The following is a 24,736-nucleotide window of genomic DNA, read 5'->3' on the forward strand; positions in this document are numbered from 1 at the left end:
ATTTTCAAGTCATCCTCAGGAAAGAAACCTAACTGGATTCATTTAGACCTGATCTCAGAGAAACACTGATCCATTTTACTCCCTCATGACCATGTCAACCTCATCAGCAGTGTTCCAAGAAATGATGGAAGAATCTCATGCTTCAAAAACATCTAGCTCAGTGTATGTACTACTCAATCCAAAATAGTGTTTATGACGAGAGTAAAAGAAAAGTGACAAAATTCTGATAGTTGAGCTTCCAGAAGGCAAGCAATGCTAAATGTTTTCCTCTGAGGCTTTCTTTATAAGATAGGGTACTAAGCATCTACGCACAAACCCTCCCTTGTTCCCAAAAACTAATAACTGATAAGTAACAAATAAAATAAAGTAAAAAAATCAGTCTGAAGATTGCAGGTGATCTCCCAACAGAGCAAGCAATACAAATGGTTCAACCCAAGTAAAACTCAGGCTGAAAAACCAATCACATGGTGTCAGAGTAATCTGAGAACCCCAGGAAATGCCAGAGTTGTCAGGCCACCACCTTCTCAATAACATTTCTCCCAAATTAGAAACTGGATACACTAGGTCACTAGCTGGCAAAACTCCCAGCCTCAAATGATGGCCTGTCAAACAAGAGAGAAGGGCGCTCTTCCATCTCCTGCACTACTAACAGGACAGCCTGACAGTCCCTGAGGAGCAGAATCAGCACTTCACCACAGAAACACCACAGGGACACATTCTGTTTTCTGCAGAGTACTGAACACCCCAGTAAATCAAGTTCTTCAGAAGTCACAAAGCGAATCTTCTCTTCGAAATGCCTCACTATTCAGGTGGTGGGTAACTTGATCTATTGTTACATAATATACTGCACTGAAATTATAAACTGGAACTGGGAGTTCATTAGGAGCGAAGAAACCTGATTATCAAGGTGATAAAAACCTGGCAGTAACTCTGTTGCTAAGTATCTTTCAGGTATTGATTCTTTTGTAATAATTAAGGTGGGGTAAGGTGGTGGAAAATGGAGCTTTCGTAGATGGTCAATAAAGCTTTTTCTAATGGAGCTCATGGAACAGAAAATACAGCTGGTTTTAAAATCAGAGTGTAACGTCAAAGGCTCCTTTGCTCACTTACTTCCCTTTCCTTCCCAGCTTTGAAGACGGGCCAGTGCTACAGGAGCTCCATCCACACATACCGGGACAAACATAGTGCCACAGTCACACATGGATATCCTGCATGTCTCTACTTTAGCTGGGTCCTAAAATGTTTGTGCAGCCCATGGTAGCAGCATAAATGCCCCAGCCCCCTGATTCACAGGAAGGAGACGTGATCTCCCCTCTGTGTCATGGGGGATGAATGCTCTGCAGAACACCTTGAAGCTTTGAGCACCCCGAGTCACCAGAGCACAGAATTCCACGTATATCTTCATTTCTTCCCTGTCCAAGAACCTTTCCAAAGGGAAACAAAATATACAGGACCAGTGCACATCCAGTCTCATCCTGACATAGAATCAAAACACGCTGGGATGCACGTGAAAGACCAGAATGAACAGGGATGTCCTGAAATTCATTTGCCTACAATGTGCAACAGATCACCACTGAAGACAGCAATGCCAAAGAAAAAGGCATCAAATTAATTTTCAAATTTGAAAATTCAGATAACCTTAACTAGGCTGTGGCCCATTTTCACTTTTGGAAAGTGGGAAGTCAAAATTAAGATGAGACTATAAGGCCTTTTGGAACAGAGAATCTCCTGAAATGCCATTTTGCAAGGACACACTCTGCCCATACACTTCAAGTTGAACATTTACAACACACTTGAGAGAAACAAAACACTGACAGAACTAGGGAAAAAGAATCTCTTAGATTCTTTCCAGAGGTCACATATATGGACTAAATGTCAGTCAAATCATCGTTCTGAAAAGCAGATGTGTAAAAATCACCAGAAAGAAAAAGAGAGCAAGATCCTAACTCACTCTTCAAAACAAAAAGAAAGAAAAAACCAAAACAAAACAAAAACCAAACCCAGAACAAAACAAGACAAACACACTCCTTTTCTTAGAGATGGACTAGTTGTTGAAATCTATCAGGAAAAATCAACTTGTAAACCTCTTTTTAGAAATATATACTAGGATTCTCTTCCTAACCAAGCTGAAATTATCACCCTTGGTACAGCAGAAAATGGTAGGAAATAATGAGTAATACAAACAGACTTTTAAGAATTCCAGTGGTTATGTAGGGTTTGGGTTTTTTCTTTTGGATAAAAGCATGGTATCTACTAGAGATTGCACATAGAACAGAATTGACAGGACAGACATACGTGAAAGCTTGCATAGTTAAATCTTTTTATTATCAGTAACATGCCAAAAATTCATGAAAAGGTAAAACTTATTCAAAGGGCAAAACAATTTCTGCTAAGTCCCAGTAAAATTAATGAAATGCCACAAGCCCAGGTGTAGATCTTGCCATCTACAGATCCATGTTTTGGGATAAGCTGACTTCACTGAAGCAGAAGTGGAAGCCAAGCCTTTATCTTGCACAAGCTGGTTGAAGAGAGAGCAGCACTAGTCTGGCAGACCTAAAAGCTGACTTTTGATAAGGGAAACCAGGCTGCTGCCTAAGGGGGAGGTGAGGGAGAGTAGACAGGAAGGCATCAAAATGTTATCAGACCAATTCTGCCAGGCAAAATGGAGACTGCACGTATACATTGACTTTCTGCCCCAAGATCACCTATCTGTCATCACAGGGGCAGCACTGGAACAAGGAAATACATCCTCATATCTAACTCTGAAACACGTACAGCACCAAGGATTGTTACCAGAGAAGAAAATACTAAGCCATGCTTGAAAATTTAGCTCATGAATATCAGGATATCTGACAAAGGGCAGGGGGCATCTCACTGCTGAACAGACAGCTCCTCCTCTGAGACAAGAGGAGCAAGGTTGGAAAGTATAACCTGAGAGTTTGTGTCACAGTGTTGAAACACAGACCTGAAGATGGTCTAAAGGGTGTTCAGAAGGCACCTGCTGGGGCAACCAGGCCAACAGGTTGGTGAAACCAGGCAAAAATCAGAAATAACCTGAACACTGGCTAAAACAACTTGTGTAAAACACAGAGAAAGGCTAAAGGACAAGCATGCAGGTCATGCAGGCCACTGACCTTCCAAAATTTGGAACAAGGCTGTAGAGAAATTTGCACCTCCACAAAACGTGGACAAACTTTTCACCCAGTATTTTCCAAACATGGTGACAAACAGAGCAAAGTTCAAGCAGTACCACTCTAGGTTATTTTTACTAAATGAAATATAAATAAGGCCAGTTAATAGACTACGAGATGCATCACAGAACTTTACTTTCATCTCAGCAAAGGCTGAGTAATTTTGTATTTCTGACATCTCTTGCCACTCTCCAATAACAGAATGTGTTGTGGAGGCCCGTAGAGAAATACAGAGAGGCATCCAGGAGACCTCAGAGCCATGAAATAATTTTACTCTTGAAATGTGTTTAAATAATATTTCAGTGTGAAGAAACAGACATCTTTACTGTGCACTACATTCCTGCCATTCCAACCTGTCCACAGGTTCCTGTTCACGTTCTTTTTCCTCCATATAGAGAAAGCCTTCTTTCTGGAAAGACACATTGCACAGGGAAATTTCAGAGCAAGCTACGTTTTCAGATGACACATTCAAAAGTTTGAATTATTGAAAAAATACTATCCTTTAGGACAGGGAAAAAAAAAAAAGACCAGGAGAAAGACATAGACCAGATGGTGTGGGAGGCAAATCAAAACAGGACAAGGGTTATTAAATTGCATCCACTTGGAACTATTAACTGGCCAAGAATCAGCAACACAGGTTTCCAACTGAGCCTGCATATTCAAGGCTAAAATCCAGGGCCTAAAACTAGATGCAAAATCATTATCAAAAGAGTGACACTGTAAATACAGAAGAAAAAGAAATTATTTTGTGTTTAATTTATGTGCTTGTCACAGTACAGCAGCGTACTGGAACAGAGCCATCTTTCTGGTGGGAGAACATGAATGCTGACTTCTATGCAGAGTAGACTCCTCTACCAAAAATATTCTTCTTGTACATGGTGCGTCACGATGAGAGTAAAAGCCATAAAAAATACTTCAACATTTAAAGAACATATGCTTTTTCAAAATAAAGCTGCAGATACTCTGTAATTCTGGAGCCACTTAATTTTTGCAAACAATTTCAAATATCCAAGTTAGAAAATTTTGGCCAAATTTATCCACTGCTTACACCCATAAATGTTTCCCAAATTTGCCAAATGCAACACGAATTATAACACCACATATTTAATGGAATGCAAAGAACTCATTACTCTCTTTTGTTCTTACACTCTGAACTGCACAACTTTTACACACTGTCTGCTGATAACAGAAAGAGGGGAGAAGAAAACTCTTCTGAAAGGCTGAGGAATAATAAACCTGAAAACATTTTCAAACTTGTCGATCTTTTAAAGAAGTAGAGGGGCTAGGAGGACATTTACCTAAACTATTTTAGGAAAATAAAATGGCAGCTTAGATCCTACAGGTAATGAAGATCCTGGAGGCAATTGAGAAGAGTGGTGGTTTAAACAGAACAAGTGTTTTTGAGGCTGGACAACGCTTTAATAACTGTTTCTCAAATGTAGATAAAGTATACAATGCAAATAAAAGAAATCACAAAATGTTCCACTGCCTGTTAAAGGAAAGGGCTTAGGTCAGGTATTATCAGTAATTACAGTATATAGCCTCATCTCCAAAGCATTAAACAATGAGGATGATCAACTCCCCACTGACTCAGTATTACTCCTATTATGCACAGAGAGAAATTAAAGTGTTGATGGCAACCTCAGGCTATCAAGTCAGCCCACATAAAATCAAGCATTACAGGCAGAAACTTTACTCATACTCTTTTGAACTCAACATATGATTCTTGCAGGGTCAGAAAAAAAAGGAAATATAAAGCAGTACTGCTGAAAGAAATGAAAAATGCTTTAGTGTGATCTGTTTATCCTTTGAGGGTTTATCTTAAAAGGCAGAGTAGTCATAGCAATGTCAGCCCTGCTTTGAGCAGGGCCTGGACCCCATGAGGAACTGAGGTCCCTTCCAACCCTAATTATCCCCAAATGGTGCCTATTTCCACTTCATTTTCCTGTTTGGTGTGTAAACTAGCTAATGCTCTCTATTGTTTTAATTTTCTGTCATTCCTTTCCCTATTAGATTTGGTCATCTCTTCATCTAGCAACTGAACATCAGCCTCTTCAGGCTGACCACCACCGCAAATCCAGTCTGTCAAGAATAGCCCCACACATGACCATTGGCTGGGCTCTTTATCTGATGGCCCCAGCACTCTCAGAAAGCCCTCCCTCAGTAAAAGCAGGGAGATAAACCTGAAGATAAGCAAACTGCCCTAAATTAAAGCAGACTTAAGGCAGAAATTTCCAATGATATTTACTCCAGTAAGATAAAAAGCAAAATCAAGATCTAGCAACAGGCATAGAAGAATACACTACTAAACTAAGCCAGAAAAAAAGATATATAGGCAAAAGAAAATTATCAAACTTCAGAGTAGACTTCACTTCATTCTATATACGTAAAAATATACACATCCATTAACATAGCTACCAAGACAGCACAGATCAGAGGCACAAAGCAATATTTTTAAATTTTCTTTCATTTTGATCAGTTTGCCTTTTAGTATCAAAAAGAATCTATAGCCTGTTAGAGACCTAAACTACCCCACCTTTCTGATTTACCCTTAGAAAAAAAACAACAACAAAGCAAATAATGAATTGCTACAAACTATAATCAAGTAATGGAAACAACAGCACTCAACAGCACTCAGGCTTCTCTTAACTAAATATTAATACAGAAAAAAACCCAGATATCTTGAAATCCAGTAATAAGCAATTGCAAACACATGCAAAAGTTCAAGATTAAATAATTTCCTGTATCTTGATCAGAGGCAAGAGGAACGCTGTTATTTACAACAACTGCATTGCTTCAAGGGGAGGCCAGTTTGCCCAAACACAGACTTTCTAATCTAAAACATCTTCAGGAACTACAAACATCATCTGATGAGTCTAAGAGATGCTAAATTTAACTTTTGTTTAATAACATCAATGCTGTCACCTCACTGACTACAATAGAATTGGGCCATTTTACAACACCTGGAGATGGGCATTACACTATTTGTAGGATTACCTCATAGTCAGCACACCTACATTCTACAACCATATTAAAAAAACCAGAACAAAACAAAAAAAAGGATGGGGGGGGAAATTGCAGACAAGATGCCCTGGTAGTGTATGGCATTCCTGCCATCAGCAGTATGCAAAATCCCACCTTCAGCAAAGAAACTGTCCTGCTGCTTTTGTTAAAGATGTACAGTTCCTCCTGTAAAAATAAAATTAAAAAAACCAAAACCTACAAACAGTTATTGTGAGCAAGCTCTTTCTTCAAGGCAAGCCAGTATCTTCACAGCCACCCTACTCATATTCAATGCTACTGCTCCAAACTCCTCATGCAGGTGCTTCATTCTTTCTACAGCACCAGTTTGAGTGTCTGGATGACTTTTTGGATTTCTGGTCCCAAAGATGCTCTCCACTGCTCAATCTCCTCTTTCAGACCAAACACCTGCTCCTATGTCTACAAAAATTTTGAGGTCTTCCCAAGCCTGAAAGTCTGTCCTCCACAAAAGGACTTTGAAAGCTTGCTGAGTGAATGACAGCATATGGAATAATGACCAGTGGAAATCTAGTAGGTCAAGTAATTGAACTCCATCTTGGTGATGGTGCAAGTTGGAATTGCCATTAAAATAAAAATGCCTTGCTAAATCTGCTTTTTTCCTATCCCCAAATTATTTCAAGCAACCATCACAGGAACTTTCTGTTCACTGATATCAATTTGAAAAACACTAATATTCTCCATACATGTGCTACAATTTTAAGTCACAAGGCCTCCATGATTCAATTATTCTCAAACTGTATATTTTCCTATTTTCTAATAAATCCCTTTTAACAAGAGAAGATGTTAGAGTCAGTTATTTTAGAACAATTGTTACATTTTCTCCTAGTTATGGTATGCCTATTTTTCTACTATACTTTCTGCTTTAATCTGAAAACAGACTTTCATGTGTGCCTGTACAATTCTGTTTGATATTAACTTTCCATGACACTGTTCGAGAAATACTGTTAAGCTTTTGCCATTTAGGCTGTGTTGTCTGTCCCTTCCTTTTACCAGTAACCATTAAGAATGAACCACAGCAACTGGCCAAAATTACTTAAATGCAGTTGGGTGCATTTATGCCAAGATATCTAAATGCAATAAGAGCTTAAATTTTTTATTTCCTTGGGTAAAAATGTAAGCAAGCTAGTTATTTGATTACTTGAAACCAAGTCAACAATAGGAATTCTCTGATGTAGGGGGGTTATTTTAGCATTTTGATCCTCTGTTTTTTTCTTCACAGACTTTTACTGAGTTCTCCATTAAACATCATATTAAGTGTATGTACAACGATGGCTGGTACCACATGTTCATGGACACAATGTACAGAAGCTCTTGCTCACATAAAACCATCTGCTTTCAGCACACTTCACATACCTTCCTTCTGCCTCAGTCTCCTCACTTGTAACATAAACAAGATTATCCCACTTTTTCATGTAATTTAATTTGTTTGCCTTTTGCAACAGGGGTTTTGGAAGGTGTTACTGACTCAACAAAACAGGATACCACCAACACTTATGACTGTCAGTGAAATGAGACTCCCTTCTCTGTTTTAGATGTTGAACTCTCATGGTTGCAGAAGTAAAAAAAAAAAAAAAGAGCATCTGGCACTTTAAGTGTTTTTCAGTTCCAATTTTTAGAAGATGTACTATAACCATGTAAGTGTGGCCTTTTACTTTTTAAATCTTTTATTCAGGCAAAAAAATTAATATTTTATGTTCACTGAGAGAATATGGTTTCTTAGAGAGTTAAAAACTCATTCGTGCCTTCACCAAAGAGGTATAAATGCTAGGTTAATTAATAAGTTAATAAGTAATAAACTTCAATTGCCTGTCTTACACAAAAGGTAGAGACTGCCTCCAGAACAGCATTGCTCCTCATGCAATTCAGAATGCCACTACATGAGAGACAAATGAGTGTCTGTCCCCACCAACTCCAGTCTTACACAGCATTGCTTTAGTAATTCCTAGACTCCCATACTGACATAGGACTTTAATTTGTCATACAAACTGCATGCACACGTGAACTTTGCCAGCTACTGGCAAAACTTTCTTTTTTTTTTTTTTTTAATCTGTGTCACTAATTAGGAGAGATACACTTAGGCAAGTAACCTTGTAAGATAACTGGTTGAGAAGTAAAATAAAATGCAGAATGTGTTCATGAAATCAGGTCTCTCAGCAGACAGCTGCTTGAGGGGGAGGAAATGTCAGAGAAGTCCATAGGTTTTTACACAAGTGGTTTTGTGGGATCTTAGATAAGAACAACTCATGGTTCACATACCTCTTTCACTGTCCATCTCCTGAAGACATAGGCAAGCTTGTCTTTAGGTAGTTCAGGTTCACTCATATTGTTTGCCAGATCAAGAGAACCTTACAGTGAACTGTAAACCATCTTAATGCAAAAACGCATGAGTCAGGAAATCAAATATATTTTCAGACAGAGGATATATTTTCAGACAGAGGACACATTTTCAGACAGAGCTACAATGATACAAATGAAAACAGAAAACAAGAATGGAGACCAAAGCAAATATTCTACACTAAACAAAGGTTTGCCTGCCCAGACCAAGCCAGAAACAGGAACTCCACAGAAATGGCTCTTCATGTAACTGAAGTTCAAGTAAAATGAAGCTTCTGAAAATCCAACCAAAGCTATTTCCGTGGAGCTGAGATGGCACTCTAGAGTTAAGTAAACACAGCCAATGAATTACTGATGTAGTTCACTAATTATTTACTTATCATGTGCTAGTCTATGGTTATTGCAAAATTCAATACATCACAAATCATGCCTAATATAAACTCTGTTGATACACAGCTGAAGAAAGGGCCCACATACAATTTTTTTTTAGTACAGGAGAGACACAGAGACAAACCACCCCTGGTTCAATAGATGCAACTGAAACCCCAAACAGTGTTGTTTTCAAAACTTTTTATGGTGAAGCATTGGTTCCTACAGAATTCCTTTGAATAACCACATTTACATTGCATGGGAACACCTGGAACATGAACACCTCTACTGCTTGTGTTCTCACCACTGTGGCTGTAATCATGTTAAACACCAACAAAAGCTATGCAAAAATGAGGGAAACATCTGCTGATAACACCTTTACATGACAGGCAACACACTCCCAAGCAAATATCACAAATGCCAGCTTCAAATACTTACAAGGATTTAGCACAGCGTTTGATAAGCCAGTCAAATGAGACCTGAGTACCAAAAACCTGAGCTCAGGAATAGGTTCTTAGTCTTTAGTATTTCACAGTCTGCATGTAGAATAAAAGTATTAACTTGGTTTCTAAATCCAAAAATTCCATTCGTTGGATAGCTACTTACAATATTAATTTATCTGAAATGCCTTTTTTGTAGTAGAGGTCACATAAGTTTTGAGCAGTTCCAGATACTCCATGCATTTGGGGGTTACTAAAAGATTAAAATTGCTGCAGTCAACTTTGACATAATTTGAAGCTGAACTGCTTTATTTGCTAGTTAAATAGCATTTTGCCTCACTCAAGGGACTAAATTCACCACAGAGCAGAGAACTCTTACCACTTCATAAATATCTTGTTAACAGCGAAACTATGACCTAGATAAGACACTTCATCATAAAACAGAACATTAAATCAACTAAACTCATTTTCATTAAAGCAGCAAAACAAACTGTAGCCTTTTCAGAAGGGAGGGGAACCCTAATGGTGGAGAGAATGATGACTAACAGTATGTATGGAAGTATTGGCTTTTCTTCTCTTGGGACTCAGGAAGGATCATTTCCAAATTATAGTTTTAAACTAAAGACATTTGGAGGTCTCAAACCTTGTCTCTTTTGGACGTACATTCAAATCCCTAAGCCACTATATATTTTCTAAAAACTTGGCAGTCGCTGCACAGAAAAGCACAGGACTTACTGAAATTGCTCAGAATTACCAAAGAGAGTGGGTTCATCAGTTCAAATGGGGGAAAGAAAGAAAGAGAAGAGGAAAAGAGAAAGAGAGGAAGGAAGGAAAGAAGGAAGGAAGGAAGGAGGAAGGAGGGAGGGAAGGAAGGAAGGAGGAAGGAAGGAAGAAGGGAGTGAGGGAGGGAGGGAGGAAGGAAGGGACTTCTCTTCCCTTTTTTTCCTAAGTAAAACTTGCTATACAACCATGGTGAAAGACATGGCCATTGCTCACATTATATGTCCTGAAGAAGAAAAGAGTTTACCTCAGTAGGGTAGAACTCTCCCAAGCACAGCATGATGCCATGTTCAGTTCCCATACCACCAGCCGTGGTGGTAGGGCAGCAGTAGAAGTTTCCAGTTCCCTGCCAGTCCACGCTCATGAGCACATTAAACTCCCCTGTACTTGCTATAACACATTCTCACAACCCTAAGCCCATTTTCACACCCCCACAGACATTTATTCTCCTCGTAAGCTGGACCACAGTCCAGACTCTCTGCTCAGACACGTCCATCCACCCCAGTCTGCTCCCACCTTATCAGAGCTGTGCTCCCCATTTCATCCTTTCCTGGCTTTACTCTTCCATTCCATATTAAAAAAAGTACAGGTGCTGATTTCTCAAGCAACATCAGTTACAAAGGAGCATGCTAATGTCTCAGTTAGTCACAGAAAACCATCTGTTTCAAGGCATTTTTCCTACCTGCTGTCCAGGGACTTTTTTTTTTCCAGACAGCTAGAAACAGCCACCGTGCATCACAGAAGTACTTTCTATCATGTCTGTGAGTTCCTAAGATCTAAAGTGCTACTTAGTGGGCAAAGAACTAGTCAGAAAGAAAACAAACCAACAAAAAAAAAAACAACAAGAAAACACCTAAGCATCAGAGCAAAACATGCTATAGGAAAAAGATTAAATCATAGGAACAGAAAAGTAAAATAGAGAGGATGGGACAATATGAGTTACAGGAACTGAGGAAAACCCTGTAGAGACAATGACAACTACACACATTTATTCTTATGTTATTTCTATAATTTTAAGCCCATATCTTATTTCAGAGGAGTATTAATACATAAAAATGAAATTATATAATATGGTCTCAAATATACAGTGGTTTTAGTTAACTGTCTTGGTCTTGCAATGTGCAACTAATCACACAACACAGGACTTTCAAGAGCAAAAGAAGCAGAAATACATTAACCAGTGTGAGATTAAAGGCTACAATTTTAACCCATGAAATTGACACAGACATGATATTAAGAGAGAGAGATAAACCATCAGTTGCAAAAAGTTTTCTATGGACTTTGTCTGAATTTTGAAAAAAAATTAATCTTTGAGAATGGACAGGTCTGAACTCTCTGCCTTTCAAACTGATGAATCTCATTCTCTGGCAGTGTGAAAATGCACCAGAGCTACAGAAATGAAAGTAACAGAAAGAGAAGTTATTTATGAAGGAACCCCAGAAGCAGAGACTTAGACATGTCACAAGAGTTTCTGCTGGGGGAAGTTTAGCTCCTAAGGGCCCTAATATGGCATCTACTATTCTATATTAAATGACAGCGTGAAGTTGCCATGCCAGCAGGAAATGAAGGTGCTAACTAGCTGGGAGGCAACTGTCCCACATGACATTCTTATAAGTGAGACAGGAAAAAATTATCTAGAGGAACATTCCAGCTCATTAGAAAACCATGGAAGTTAACTCTCGGTGATCAACTGAAATTATGGAGTTTCACAAGTTTCAATGATATAGACATCCCTCTTGCTGAACTCCACAGGCAACACCAAGGTGTTAGGTTCTACCAACATTCTGCTTTTGGTAAATGAAATCAAATGCCACCAAAAAATGCTTTGGAGTGAGTGGGAATAAAGATGAGCAACTGAGTGAAGACAGGCAGAAAGCTTTCTGCATAAACCACTGCACTGGTACCAAACAGGGACTTGGCAACAATTCTGCATGAAAGATGTGTAGCAGATCAGAACTCGAGCAATGCCATCCTGCCAGACTTCAATCAGAGAAATAAAAACGTCATCTGGCAAATATAGGAAACAATTATCTTCCTTTAGCTGGTGCTGGTACAGCCTGAGCTAGAGTACACCAGTTTTGGTTAGCAGGCTTCAAGAAAGACGCTTTGGAGCAAGTCCAGTAGGGAAGAATGAGCACAACCATGAGATTCAGAAGACATGATGTAAGAGGAAACAGTAGGGATGAAGAGAGACATCTATGAGGAGACAAGATGATTTTTGAAAAGTACTTGTTTCAAAGTTTAAAGAACTGTTCCAGAAGCAACAAAAATAAAATCAAGTACAGCTACAAGAGGCAGAGAAATAAACTGTAAGAGGAAGTAAGGCACTTGGATTACCATCAAAAGTAAGCGCTCAGCCTGCCTGTGGAAGTCACTGAACCTCTGTTCACATCACCTCTTGATTATGCCCTGAAGAACAAATAATCTGAACTCTCAGGGTCCTTTTAGATCCTTTTTTCCCCCCCAATCCTACTGTGCCTGTAAAAGATCTTGAGCTTCCTGGAAAACATAACGGGCATAAAGGCACTTGAAGAATTTCTACGGAGCGTAGCACCACAGTAGTGAGGTTTGATTTTTCTCCCTTTATTTCTAGAAATGACAAATCACATGCCAATTTGTTTTAGTGGGAGCAAAGATGACATTACAAGTAGTATTTCACAGATTACTAAGGATTTGCCTGCAGGGAGAAGGCACTGCATCTAGTTTACTCTTTGTTTTCACACTAAACTAATACTTCCTAATAACTGCCTCTGTGGACATAGTAATTGTTCAGTAAATGTGAGGTGAATTTTCCATGAATTTTCCATGTTTTGTAATTTTGAAATTAATACCTTTCCTTTTTGCAGTCCTTTCCTGTGTAAACACATCTCCCTCCAGTTCCAGAATAAAAGCTGCTCCTAACTTTAAATTTGGCAGATTACAAACCAGTATAACTCCTGAAATCTGCCTTTCCTAACTCTGTATGCTCTTCTCTTTGCCTAGCATGATCCTCTTCAAAGCATTTTCTACATGTGCTATGTTCTTAAATAACACACTGGCAAAAATATTTTTGTCAAGAGCAACATTATCCAAAAGTTCTCTAGACACAAAATTTGAAAGAAACATTTTGGGGTTTCGTTATTTTTTTTTCTTGTTTTGAAAACCACAGTATCATGAACTTTGCAACAGATTCTCTGCTACCTCTGTTAGGGAACAGATTTTTGAATTACATTACTACACCGACACAGAGAGAACAAGACAAATGTGAGATCAGCTTTAGAAAAACAGGATGAATTACTATCTGTAATTTCAGATATAAATATCCAAATTCACTGAGTTTGCAAAACCCAGCATAAAGAACAGACTCACCCTCTCAAGATATTTATTAACTACTGCTTCTGGTCTGGCTGGAAATATTTTTTTAAAAAACCAATTTGTTGTATTAAATTGCTTCCAGGCAGAGCTACGAGGCACAGCTATTTTTACAATTACAACAACGGCAGATATATTTTCCTCATGTAGGTTTGGTTCAGATCCTGTTCAAGCTTATAATTTTATCTACATACTACCACTTTCCTCTTTGTAAGGGATTCTGGTCTACCATGAAAGGAGTCATCATTAACCACCACTATAACTACAATTTTTTAAATTTTTTTCATGCTTAAGCTCATCCTTCAGCTATTGAGTTCCTAGGGTACCATAAACAACTTTTATTTCCCATTCCCCAAAAAAGGAAATTCTTATATGAACACAAATCTCTGGTTTCCCTGTCATAGACTCATCCCCTTTTTTCTTTTCAACTTAGTGAAAGAAATGTTTCATGTCTGCCCTGAAGAAGAATGATTTGTATTTCTCAGGAGAAAGTTGCAAGATCTAAAAGAGTAATTATGGATGGAGGCTACAAGATCCTTTCTATTTTAAAATTAGAATATTCAATAAGCTTTGATGGATCTTCAGAAATTTCACAAAACCCCTGTTTTGTCCATTTCATTGTTTATTGAAAAAGAAATACCCAAAACAAAACCAACCAAACAAACAAACAAAACACCAAAACCCTCCCTTGTTTTACTAAAACATTTAATTTCAAAGATCATTCATTCTTACCTAGAACGCAAAGAAAAACTGAGTGGACTCCTAAAATGCAGCTTAAGCAACAACTGCTGGAGATTCAACAGTTCTAACACAAAGACAAATGACAAAGACTATTTATGGTGTGAATAACTCCCTGACAATTAATCAAACACGTGTTTGCAGAACAGACTTTTGAGACAGGTGAGAATTTTCTTATTTAACCTGCAGGGATTCAGCTCCTCTCTGCAGAATCCAAATCCTGGACAGCCATCAATCACAACAACATTGTGAAAGTGTCCCTAAAATTTCTAGCCTGCACAATTATGTTAGTGGTTTTGCATATCCAGTTTTTTATCTCCAAGAGTATAATCCCATGGTAATTCAACCTACTCTTTGCTAGGGCTGCCATGTGCTCCCCCTCCCAGACCTCCAGCCATCCAGTCTGGTCTCTTCCCCCCACCAGTGTGGGTGCTCCTGGGGACTGGATGTAAGCCAATTCAGGTAGCCCAGCCAGCACTGAGTTGGATTCTGCAGGGTTAATTTTTGCCCAGTCAGCTCTCTGATATACAGCCTGTGTAGTTTTGCATTACTTGACAATTGTACCTCGGGGCAGCACACCTCAAGGGGATATTTTATTTAGAAAAACAAAAACAAACAACACTAATATGTCAGCAAAATGTGAAGACCAATACACATTTAGAATCAGAACAGAATTGTTATTGCCTGGGGGTAAAAAAAGGTAATACGACATTATATTTGGATTATCTGCCTAAAATCTGCTGGTTTAGCCTTCACTTGCCCTTTTATGCTTTTGGTTTTTTAAGAAGAGATAAATCTTACTATATACAGAAACATCACTGCAACATTACTGGTTCTAGTATTGTTGGATTTTTTTCTATAACACAATTCTGCTATGTCACTTTTTCTAAATGAGAAACAACTACAGTAAAACCATTTGTTAACTTATCTCCCAGAATACTCACTCCCTCGCTTTAAACACAAAAAATCCTGGCATTTTCTTTACCTTCTATAACTTCTTGCTAAAACTTTAGTATGATGAATGATGCAGAAAAATTTTATACATTGCTGAGGCCTCAAGCTTTCACACAGTTTTTTTTATTATTGATTCACACAAGAGATTTACAAAATCTATTCTGAAGTTACTCAGCTGTTATAGTCCTGGATTCTCAAGTGACATCATTCTTCCTTTTTTTTCCTTTTATTTTTTATCTCATTTTCTGATCTGGCTCTATTTGGCAAAACTTTTGATACACTCTTAGGAGTAATTTCTCCTGCAAATCCAGACAAATGGAATGAATGTTTCTACAGCAGTTCTTCTTGGCTTTTTTTCTTTTCACAGAAACACAGAATCACAGAAGATGCGGAGTTGGAAGGGACCCGCAAGGATCATCGAGACCCTGCACAGGACCATCCCCAAGAGTCAAACTATGGACCTGAGAGTATCATCCAAATGCTTCTTGAACTCTGTCAGGCTTGGTGCTGTGACCACTGCCCTGGGGAGCCTGTTCAGTGCCCAACCACCCTCTGGGGGAAGGACCTTTTTGTAACATCCAACCTAAACCTTTCCTGACACACTTTCAGGACATTCCCTCAGGTCCTGTCTCTGGTCACCACAGAGCAGAGATCAGTGCTTGCTCCTCCCGTTCCCCTCCCAAGGAAGTTGTAACTGCAATGAGGTCTCCCCTCAGTCTCCTCCAGCTGAACAGACCAAGTGCCCTCAGCTGCTCCTCACACGGCTTCCCCTCAAGGCCCTTCACCATCCTCGTTGCCTCCTTTGGACACTCTCTAACAGCTTCATATCTTTCTTACATTGCAGTGACCAAAACTGCACACAGCATTTAAGGTGAGGCCACACCAGTGCAGAGCAGAAACACCTTAGTCTTTACTGTCAGAACTTTGTTATGCTTCCAAAAGGACAAACAAGTGAGATCCCACAACACCTTCATCTGATCTAAAGGGGCACTGCTGTGACTCAGACCTCCTGTCCCTCAGGGTGCAGCCCCTTCTGCCAGCACTGGTGATCCCACAGACAATCAGTTTTGTTGCACCACTCTCACGTGGACTAATGTACCAGCATCAGGTTATTATTTCTTTATATACCTGTACCTTACTGGAAATGCAGGCGCTGACCAGAGTTAGTCAACAACGTGTTAAACAGCTTGCAACATGAGGCAAATTCAAGACAGGGTGTATGGAGAAACAGACAATAGCAACCAGCATGGTAGCATACAATTAGCCTAAACTTTAAGCAACAGATTTGTACAGACATCAAAACAAGGAAGGATAACAGTTCGTTTTGTAAGAATTTATGGGAAGTTCCTATGAAGTGGGAAGAAATAATCTGGGAATGTATGGAACAGAGAACAACACTGTGAGCGAAATGAAGATTCATGAATTTCCTCGTTGGAAGATGCCACTACTGGTACCAGTCCCATCATCCACGCACCTGCTCAGCAAAATTCTCTTGCCAAAAGCTCTCAGCTCCAAGTGACCTGGTGCAAAAGGTGGCCTGCCTGCTAACCCCCAGCTTGGTGACTGCACTGCAGGAGGTGCAGCCTCCTCTGGCCTAGCGGCAGAGTTGCCCATGTGAGACCACGCATCCAGCAAAATCAGTATCAACCAGGTTAGCTTAGACCAAGTGAAGGGTTTTGCTGATGCTGCCTGAAACAGGCTGCTGAATGTCCACCTACTACTCTGACAGGAAAACTGGAAGGTGATAACATCTGCAGAATGAAGAGATGGGGAGTGGGAAGTAGGTAACTTCTTTTAATGATGCCTTGCCATGTGCAAAAGTACAACAACTACAGCTTGCTAAGGGCCTTAGAAATGGAAGACCAATGTCTTGCAAATAAAAATGTACATAAGGAGTAATGTTATGGTCTTGCTGTGAAGCACAGCTCAAATGCCTGAGGTAGGTGTGTGTACTTTGAGTTAACCAGCACAGAAAAGTCCCAGAAGCAGGTTATCTCCGGCCCTGAACTTTGTTCTTCAAAAAATCTTTTGTGTCTCCTTTACAATCAAGTTAGAGATATGATATCTATCTATTCAGTTGCAGACATGGGAGAAAGAAATCTCCTCCACTTGTTCAGCAGTAGCCTGCCAGTCTCATTAGTCTGCCTTCAGCAGAGCTCTGTGATTTCTCTTTTAGACTTAGGTAGGATAAACCTTTTTTCATTTACAGTTCATATGACTTAGAAGAGGAGAGTGTTTCTGGCTAGTAGAAATCAAATTTTTTATATGCAACCATAATTTTTATAGTTTTTTAACTAAAGAAACAAATTTGTCCTGTCTTTTGTGATACGTTTATCTGTCCTCTGTCTACTCAATGACTGGATATGTGACTGCATGATTACTTTGATAAGGAATTAGTCCATTGATAATTTCACTTACAATTCAACATAGTTGTGTATGTTGTTTTGAAAAGTAGGACTTCAGGATTTTAGGAGAACTCTTACAGAATGTACCCTTTCCTTAGACAACCAGTCAAGTCATTCTTCTTATATACACAATATCATGGGAAAAAATAATGCTAAAGTGCTGAACTACCAAAAGCAAGGAAAATCATTTATAGAAACCACTTCACCTTGAAATAATACTTACCAGATGAACTGCTAAATGAACACCCTAGAGCAGTGCTGATGAGGACAAGTGACAATAACCTGGAGTTACGGAACTAAAAGTTTATGTTGTTCATTTAAAAGGAAGAGTCCAAACAAAGCAGTTAGAAGATAGAAATCTAAGTTCAGTAGAGGTTTCGTAGGTATGACAATACACACATGGGGATTTTTTTGTTCAAGAAAGAATATCAGGCTTGTGTTTGTTGTCTTAACAAGCTCACATCTGAACAGAAATTTCGAATCTGAAAGGTACTTTAGGCACATGCCTCCCATGTGAAATCAATGGATTGCTCAGGAACAAAATACCAATGAGGATCCAATCTACTTTCCCAAGTGAACTACTCACTACTTTAAAACCAAACAGGCAAACTGGGATCCCCAACAGTTCCCCATCAATTTCATTTTGCTGTTTCTGCAAGCTGTACCCAGACAAAACATTTTCGTGTTGCTTCAGCAAAATCATTACAGTGGAAGAAGAAAATGCATTATCTCTTTTCATTGTGCTAATTCTCTGTTCAGTTCTGCCTACGCAGTCTTTGATTTTTACAGAATCCTTTTTCCCTATGACTGCTTTCCAGCAGATCCACCTTGCAGATTCCAGTAAATAAATAAAGAGATTCAGGTGTCCATGAAACTGCACCCTCACAACCACGCAGCCTTTAGGGGATCTCAGTCAACTCGGCTCTATACTCAGAGGGACAGGCACGTCAAGACCACGTTAATTCTCCAAATAACTTCTACTGAACCAGCAATACTGTGATATCCTTCCTCTTCCATCAGCTCCCCTGTATCACACTTCTTCACCACCACAGACAGGCATGCATTTTAGCAAGACCAGAAAGCACCAATGTATATGAAGGTTAATTCATTCAGCAGAGAGGTGTATATATATATCCTCTTTGCTTCATACTTTTGATACATGTGCACAGTAGCTCAGGCAGATACACGCAAACAGATCTAAAACCATCCCAGAAGCATGGAGCTATCTACGGGATAACCACACTGGGTCTTCAACGGGCTCTGCAAACTGCTCAAGACTAGTGCTGCAACCCTGTGAGCCAGCTAAGCCTGAGGTAGGTCGAATACATCTACTTTCACCCATCACAATAAGAGTGCACCATCAGTGAAATGCATTCCTGTCATGATTTCTTGTTTTCACTGATATACAATATGCAGATTTGTGTTCTTAAATGAAAGCTTTTGTCCACTGCCAAGTTTAAAAGATGAAGTCATACTTTGTAGCTAAGGGATCCCCTTCTGACTTTTTGAAAAGCATCTTTTACCCCTTGGAAAGTCGCATGCACCCAGTTTTAACTTCAAAAAAGATCACCAGCTGGCATTACTTGGAAGAGAAAGTGGAAGTCCTTTCCCAAGCTAGCCGAGGACAAACAGATGTCAAGAGAAAAAGGTTGGTTGTGAGTCAGGTTCGTGGAGAACATCAGAAAAACTGTGTAGCAGGATGTTTGCAAACGCATATTGATACACGACAAGTGGTCAGAAAAATGCAAAAAATGCAAAATGCATTTCATTGCTTACACTTTAGACAAAACCAAGAGGAAAGAAAATAATTCAAGTAAAATCGTGGTTTGCCCCAAATGGTTACTAGCAATGCTGTAGTAGTCAGTCTGCAGTGAGAGTAACAACTAAAAGCAAGATTAACAAACAATGCATCTTCTTTCAGTGTCACAAAATCCTCCCGTTCCTTTTCTTTGAAGCGTTAACTACTTTGTAGTCACTGGATTAGAAGACTTGAGTACTTGCATGCTATCCAGACATGCTGAGCCTAATGACAACTTCCTTTACAAAGCAACAGCCTCACAATGAATAAACAAACTTAAATAGCAAACCATTCTTTGCACAGAGAACATAGTGACAGATGCTATAAATTAGATGGAATACTGTAAGTAGCATTTCTTCCTTCTGAGCAACCACACAGGCAACACAGAACATCTATAGAATGAATTATTATTAAAAAAAAAAAGGTTTGCTTAATAATTTTTTGTTTGCTTGCAATGTTCAAAAGAAAAAATACAGAGGCTCTTTAAAATAAATTCTCTCAATCAAAAGTATGATTAAAAGCTTGAGATGGTGACTGCTTCTAACTGACATTTTTATTGAATATAAAATGTGAATGTAAGGCTCTGAAAATAAGCCATGAAGAGGACTTTACAAGTCTTCTACATAGAAGATTCTCGCAGTTATCAAACAAAACTCAGTATTTAGTACCATTCTTTCCTTTTATATTTTCTTCTCACTGGCTAGGGGGCTAAGACTGTCAGTTTCCTAATTAGTGGTCAAACATATTTCCATGTCAATGACAGTTCTGAAAGCTATTCACACCTTAGACAAAGTGCAATGAGTTTAGAAAAAAGATCAGCTTTTCTGCAAACAACTGGAAACTCACTAAACAGGATTAATTTGCCTCGTCTGTCATCTGGTCCTTTTCTTCATGCATCTTGCATTTCTATGCTGTTTACAGCAGAAAAGAGATTAAGGAGAAAAGTGCAATTTCATTACAAATGCTTAATTTAATGGAGACACTCAAGGCGAAAAATCATTCACTGTCAACTCTTGGCTCAAGGATAAACTTCACCACTAAACTTCTTAACGACTTAATTAATGCCAGAAAAGGTTTGATTAAGGTTTGACCTAAAAATAGTGAATGTAGCCAATGTCGTTTGTTAAAAAGCTATGTGAAGACTTCTCGTGCTCAAGGCTACTTCGACTTTTACAATTTTTACAATTTCCAGAGCTAAATTTCTTTTATTAAAGTCAGGACGGAGCTATAGCTAAATCTTATGCAACTTTCAAGATTCGTGTATATTACAACTTTTTATAGTTGGGCATTCAAAGGCGTTCAGAAGTAATCCGTGCTCGTATTCATTTCTCCACAAACATCATACTCTCAGAAACTAGAGGGCGGTTTTTTTAAAAAATTAGGTAGAAGTTCACAAGTTTCTGGACTTTCAAAATCATAGGCAAGAGTTACCATTATTTCCCAGACAATCTGTTGACAGAGTTATTACTTTTTTTTTTAAATACTGCGTTCTGCATACCTCTCAAGTCACGTGAGCATTAACTTCCAGTTGATTAAACGTCCTTTCCTATTTAATGGCAAGGGGGCAAAACTCTGTATAGGCCGAGCCCATTGTGCATCACCATTTTCAACAAGCCACCGTCCTCGTTTCTGCTGCCTCTTACCTTGGTCATATTGTAAAAGAGAATACCGAAAAGGCTGAAGTAGCATTTTCAAAAATAAACCTTAAACTGAAATGTAGATTAACAAGGACTCTATTTACCACTAAGCAAATCTAATTAAACAGAAGAATACCGCCTAACAATAGAAGTACGCAAGTATTTATTGCCGTGATTATGAGCTCTCAACCACTGAGCTGCACATTCAGCGAAGAAAATGGAGTCTCAAACTTCAAGCCTGTCGAAGTAGAGCGAATCCACACTTTCCACAGGTGGTTGAGACGATTATCACGAGCCCGTTTATGGGGCAGCGTTTAAAAAAAAGAAAATCCCAAATGCGCTTTTAAAGGTGATTCATGATTTCATACTGCCTCAGAGAAGGTTGAAACGCTCTCGCCAAATTTGACGCGTCTCTTGAGGGCACACGCGAGCGGAGAGAGCAGCACCGCTGCCCGCAAAAGCAGACGGAGGTGGCTCTGCGGCGCTCCCAGAGCGCTCCCGGCCCATCCTGCCCGGGCCAGGCGCTCTCCCCCGCTCGGGCAGAAGGTTCCCCGGGATCCCGCAACCCCGGGAAGCCGTGGGGTGGCTCTGGAAGGGCAGAAAGGGCCTGGCTGCGGCAGATGCACAAACGCCGGCGCTCACGGGCTGCAGGGGGGTGGCAAGGGAAGGGAAGGAAGGCGGGAGAGAAGCTCACGGGACACCGCGCACACCTCCCTCCCGCCGCGTTCGGAAAACGGACCGAGCTGCTCGGGATAAAGGGAATGCAGAGGGGACGGGGACAGAGAATGCGGCATCTCCTCCTCTCACAGCATCTCTCAGAGCACGACCGTCATCCTTCCTGAGGTCCCGGGGGAGCCACAGACCCCCCTCCTGCCCGCCCGACCGGGAGATCCCCGGAGCCCGGGACCCCGCGGGAGGGGCAGAGCGGCGGGGCAGAGCTCTTCAAAGGGAGCAATAAAGCCACTAGGAAAAATAAACGCGACGGGAACTGACCCCGAATCCGCGAGCTGTAACATGCCCGCCTCCTGCTCTCGCCCCGGAAAGCTCCCAGACCTCTAGCTTTCTGCTGACCCTCTCCCTTCATGGCAAGGCAACAAATGGCAAGACCTCGGCCCCCGGAGCTGAATAACAGGAAATATAGGCATCTGTCACCTCCCGCGGAGAGGTAAATGGATTAGCGAAAGCAACAAAGGGAAGAAAAGCCTTTTCAAACGTGCAATTGATTAACAAGTCCCCTCTAATCTGCAGCATCACTGTTTTTCCTTAAAGACATCATCGGTCTCCTCCAGCACTTCGGTGCAATTAAGTTAAAGCTAGGAAAGGCGGGGGAGGAAGGCCCTGCTAAGCGCCCAGTTCCCGGAGCACTGCCCCGTGGGGGCAGCACGGGAAGGGTTACAAACCTGGCATGGAAGTGGTGCAGCCTGTCACCTCCTCCCTCAGTCCCTGGGCAAGGCGCCCCGGGAAGGCGTTTGTGAGTGAGGTTTATCTGCTGCAGAGGGAGAGAGGGCAATTTTCCAGAGAATGGCTTCATGGAAGATCAAAGAGCTGAATCCGGCAGCTCCTACCTCGCCGGTGCATTTCACATCCCAGAGAAACGAAAAAGTTAAGCCTCCCCTTTTCTGCTTTGAAAGCACCACATAACTTAAGCGTGCGGGGAAGGGGAGGGGGAATAATCTTAAAAAAAAAAAAAAAAAGTTTATGCGGCTTCTTTTACAGGAACTGTGAGTCTTACACCATCGCGGCTCTCCAACTCCACACGCTCCCTAAAGGTCCCTGTAAATCACGGCGCTACGCTCGGAGATGCCGGACAAACTGGCATCTGTTCAGCAGCCGCACCGCCGCTGCCACGGCGCAAGGTCAGATGTTAATAAGGGCAGTTTATTCAACCCCAAAAACAATCGTGGAGCTCGCTGAACCGCGCGTGCAGTGCTTCCCGAGCCCAAAGGCCGACCCGACCTCCTCAGTCCCCGAGGGTCGGCCAGGTACACAGAGAAAATGGGACCCTCTGAAGCCCAAAAGCACACACAGAAAGAGACCCCGCCGAGCCTCCATGAGCTGCAAGCACGGCGGCTGCCCCCCTCGCCCACTCAGCTTTAATCCCCTCCTGGTTCCTGCTGAGATTCTGGCAACGCTCAACGTCCCAAATAATAACACATTATTATAACCATTCCGAGGAGTGGGCTGGAGGGCGGGCAGAGGAGGAGGCTCCACTCATCGCTATCCACCCTCGGCAACAACTAAAACCAGAACTTTTCCTTTGTTTTCTCCTTCTTTCCCCCTCCCCCCCCCCGGCCCCCTTCAGTGGCTACCAACCAGCCTCGGTGCGCTGAACCGGCTGAGGAGAGGCACGAAGCGAATGCCGCCCGAGTGGGACAGGGGCGCCGGGATGCGCTCGGGGCAAAAGTTTTAGCTGCCCTCGCCTCCTGCCAACTCCCGCCCCCTCGTAAAGAAACGCAACATCAAGTTTCCATTGTGCCAAGAAGAACCGAAAAAAAAAAAAAAAACCAAAAAGGGGGGGGGGAGGAAAGAAGAGAGAGAGAGAGAGAAAGGAAGAAAGAGGAGAAAAGAAAAAAAAAAAAAGGAAAAAAAAAAGAAAATGAGAAAGACAGGAAAGAAAAAGTAACCAACACGAACCACCACCTGGGGATGCTGGAGGCTCCACCGGTCCCAAATGGATACGCGCAACTCTCCTACGAACAGGCGCGGCTTTTTCCCTGCCTCCCGTCCCCCCCCCCCCCGAAGAGCAGCAGCAGCATCATCCTCCCCTCCGGCCGGGGGTCCCGCTCCTTACCTGCGGCGCGGAGGCGGAGGAGCGAGGCGGTGGCCAGCAGGGTCAGGAGGCGGCCCGCCGCCCCCCGCCGCCCCGCCGCCGCCGCGGGGACCATGGTGCCCGACGGGCCGCCGAGCCGAGAGCCCGCCGAGAGCAGCGCCCGCGGGCCGAGGAGGGCTCCGGTGCCGGCGGGGGCTCCGCGCTGCCGCAAACTTCGCCCGAGCTCCGCCGCGCCGGCCCTGCGCTCCCGCTAGCGGACTGTCCCCGACTGGGGGCGGGGGAAGCTGCGCTCCTTTCCCCACCTCCTCCTCCTCCTCCTCCTTCGCCTCCTCCTCCTCCTCCTTCCCCAGCATCCGAACGTCACCCGGGGCAAAGCCGAGACAGGGGAGGAGAGCGGCGCCGAGGGGCGGAAAGGACAAGGACAGTCCCAGCGCTCCGGCACCCTCTGCTGGGGCAGCCCCCGCCTCCGGGGCGAGCCCGCACCCACCTTTCCCGCGGCACTCGACGACCACCAGCAGCCAGCAGGGCTTGGGCCCCCTCTGAAGGGCGAGTCCTGCTTTCAGAAGCCTCATGATGCTTCAACTTCCCCGAGAAAAACCCCAGTAAAGCAAAAAGACGCGGACGAGGGGCACACCGGCCGAAAACGCTACTGCTTTTCTCCTTTGCCTCCTTCCTCCTCGGTGCGCAATTGAGGTGTTTTTGCACCCGGGCAGCATTAAAAGCACAGTTATTGCTGGCTGAACACAGTTTCTCCTGTCCCCAAAGCGCCCGGCGGCGTCAGCCCCGCAGCACGTACTCCGAGAGGCGAGAACCACCACGACTGGGATCTTCCTCGCTCTCTACCGGTTCTCTCATGCTGGGGTGTCAAAAGCAAAGTTTGCATTATCTCTTTACCAGGCTGAAAATTATCCTGCTCCCAGTAAAGTT

General features: G+C 41.8%; 1 protein-coding gene across 1 annotated transcript in view; it reads right to left on the reverse strand.

Moving 5' to 3' along the window:
• Positions 1-23,868, reverse strand: part of ROR2 (receptor tyrosine kinase like orphan receptor 2) — a 147,324-nt gene extending 123,456 nt beyond the window's left edge. The window contains exon 1 of the mRNA XM_027671027.1: positions 23,831-23,868. The gene's annotated coding sequence lies outside the window, so the exon portion shown is untranslated. The remainder of the gene's footprint in view (positions 1-23,830) is intronic.
• Between the last annotated feature and the right edge of the window lie 868 nt (positions 23,869-24,736).

Source organism: Neopelma chrysocephalum, unplaced genomic scaffold (genome assembly GCF_003984885.1).
Source record: "Neopelma chrysocephalum unplaced genomic scaffold, ASM398488v2 Primary Assembly neopelma1_97017, whole genome shotgun sequence".
In the NCBI taxonomy this organism is placed as follows: Eukaryota; Metazoa; Chordata; class Aves; order Passeriformes; family Pipridae; genus Neopelma; species Neopelma chrysocephalum.